Genomic DNA, 2,644 nt, shown 5'->3' with positions numbered 1-2,644 from the left:
CCTGGGCCACTCCACAGTGACCTCCAGACCCAAGAAGGCAGGCTGGGTTCAGGCCAGCAGTGGGGCAGGTCAGACCAGAGCTTGGCTAAACACTGCATCACGGCCCGTGATCTCTTCTGGCCTCAACCTGGAGACTTGTGACTGCTGCTCTAAGCACTAAGGATGTGGTACTTGGTCTCTTCCCTTGGGAACGATGTGTGACGAGGGATTTGAGCAAGTCCTTTGTGGTTCTTGGTGAGGAGGGTGAGTGAGGTCACTCCACATGCCAGGTTTTTGTGGAGTAAACCTACCCCGACCCCAGCACACCATGGTCATCCTGCCAGGCAGTGTGCCCAGGCTGAGGCCTTGTAAGGGATAAAGCACAGGTCCAGGTGGATGGACAGAATAAAAGATAGGGGGGATGGGATAAAATGGGAGTTTCAGGTGCCCTGACCCATTAATTTCATAAGACCCCTCTAAGGCTTTCAAAACTTGGCTCAACAACAGAGGCAACTCATCCTTCTCCAGTTGTGACCCTGAGGCAGAACTTGAAGGAGCCCGTCCCCAACTACAGCCAGCCAAAGGACTGGTCAAGTCTTTTTCTTTTTTTCCTTAAGGTGTGTACTTTTTTTGAACTGCCTCAGCACCTCAGCCAACTCCCAGGGAGACCAAAAGTCTTCATGCATTGAAAGTTGGGTGACAAAAAAGGGGGTCATGATGATTGACCATTCAAAATGACACAAAATAAGAAGAGCAAGTATTCAGGCAGAAGATTAAAAAGATTTGGATTATGCAATTTACACAAAAGCAATGCTATCATCCTCTCTTAAGTGGACTCGGGCGAGGTCTGGGCCATTCCCCTCATTCCCCTTAGGGGAGGTGTTTGGGAAGGCATGGAACTTCCTGGAACAACGCATCTCAGGATATTTGGAATGACTCAAAGAAAACCAAAGAATAAAAACAATGTACAATTAAAACACTCAGTCACACTGCAGAACGTTGGGGATGCAACTCCAACTGGCTGCTGTCACCTTCAACATTCCAGTTTTTAAATCCTGAGTCAAGTGACAATAAATAAATAAATACACCATGCCAACGTCCTCTAGTTTCCTACACAAGCTAGATTTTGTAAAGAAAGGATGCAACACGCAGTCAGCCCAGAAGCATTTGCGATGGACAGTGTGGGAGCTGGACTCATGGTACTCCTGCTTGCTCATCCACATCTGCTGGAAGGGGGACAGTGAAGCAGGATGGAAGGCATGATGATCTGGATCTTCATCATGTGTGAGCCAGAGTGGGGGATCTCCTTCTCAATCAGCAATGCCCGGGTACACAGTGGTCCCATCTGACGGCACCATGTTCGCATAGACATCACATGCTGTGGACATCAACGTCACATTTCATGACAGAGTCAGGGGTAGTTTCACGGATGCTTCAGGATTCCATGCCCAGGAAGGAAGGCTGGAAGAGCCCTGGGGCAGTGGAACCACTTGTTGCCAATGGTTTTGACTTGACCATCAGCCAGCTCACAGCTCTTCTCCAGGGAGGAGGTGGAGGCTGTGGTGGCCATCTCCTGCTCCAAGTCCAGAGCAAAACAGTACAGCTTCTCCTGATACTCATGCAATTTCCTGCTTGGCTGTGGCAGTGACACTCTGTGAGGGTCTCCTGAGGCAGTCCCTTAGGGCCCGGCCAGCCAGGTCCGGACACAGGATGGCATGGGGGAGGGCATACGCTTTGTAGACTGTCACAGTATGGGTGAGCTTATTGCAGGAGTCCATCACACGCCTGTGGTATGACTAGAGGCGTAAAGGACAGCACAGCTTGTATGGCCATGTACCTCCAGTGAGGGTGCTGGAGGTTTGAACACGATCTGGGTCATCTTCTCCTGGTTGGCCTTAGGATTCAGGAGGGCATCAGTCAGCAGCATGGGGTACTCCTTAGGGACCACATGCAGCTCGCTGTAGAATGTGTGCTGCCAGATCATCTCATGTCATCCTAGCTGGTGATGACGCCATGTTTGATGGGGTATTTCAGGGCCAGGGTTTCCCCTCTTACTTTGGGCCCCATCACGCACATAGGAGTCCTTCTGGCCCACACCCTCCACCGTGCTGGGGGTGCCCTATGATGGAAGGGAAGACAGCTCCAGCACCGTCACTGCCTGCAAGGCTGACCTTACACATGCTGGAGCAATTGTCAACCATAAGCAGGGCAGTACCATCACCCATGGTGAGCCTGCAGGTGGAAGAGTGGTGAGAGGGCTGTGCTTGTGGAGCTGATGTGGGCTTGGCGGTCAGCAAGTCAAATATTGACCAAGAAGGTTACAAGGTGTGCTCTTGAGTTTACAAATAAAGACTACCTCCTTCCCTCTAGACTTCTGAGCTATACAAATTCATAACGCAATCGATATCTTTTGCCCACTCCAAAATAGCAATCAAATAAGGTAAACAACTCAGTCTCCCCAGTGAGTGTACTTGGCATAGCCAAGTACTTTTTGCAAATTGAACCAGGAGCTGGTAGCCAGGAAGAGCTTCCCAAAAGTCCTTCAGGCAGTTGAAGCAGCAGCTGCATAAAGGTGCTGGGGCTGGGCTCCCACAGTCACACCCCCACCTTCAAGCTGGGGGGTGAGAGCTGGCATCCAAAAGGGACCTTCCACTCTCCAGTCTGA

At 50.8% G+C, this 2,644-nt stretch overlaps 1 pseudogene; it reads right to left on the bottom strand.

Annotated features, from left to right (window-relative positions):
- Window positions 1–959: 959 nt before the first annotated feature.
- Window positions 960–2,204, bottom strand: LOC124243298 (actin, cytoplasmic 1-like; annotated as a pseudogene).
- Window positions 2,205–2,644: the final 440 nt, after the last annotated feature.

Source organism: Equus quagga, chromosome 8, assembly GCF_021613505.1.
Source record: "Equus quagga isolate Etosha38 chromosome 8, UCLA_HA_Equagga_1.0, whole genome shotgun sequence".
NCBI classification, from domain to species: domain Eukaryota; kingdom Metazoa; phylum Chordata; class Mammalia; order Perissodactyla; family Equidae; genus Equus; species Equus quagga.
This window is presented reverse-complemented; position numbering and strand designations above follow the sequence as displayed.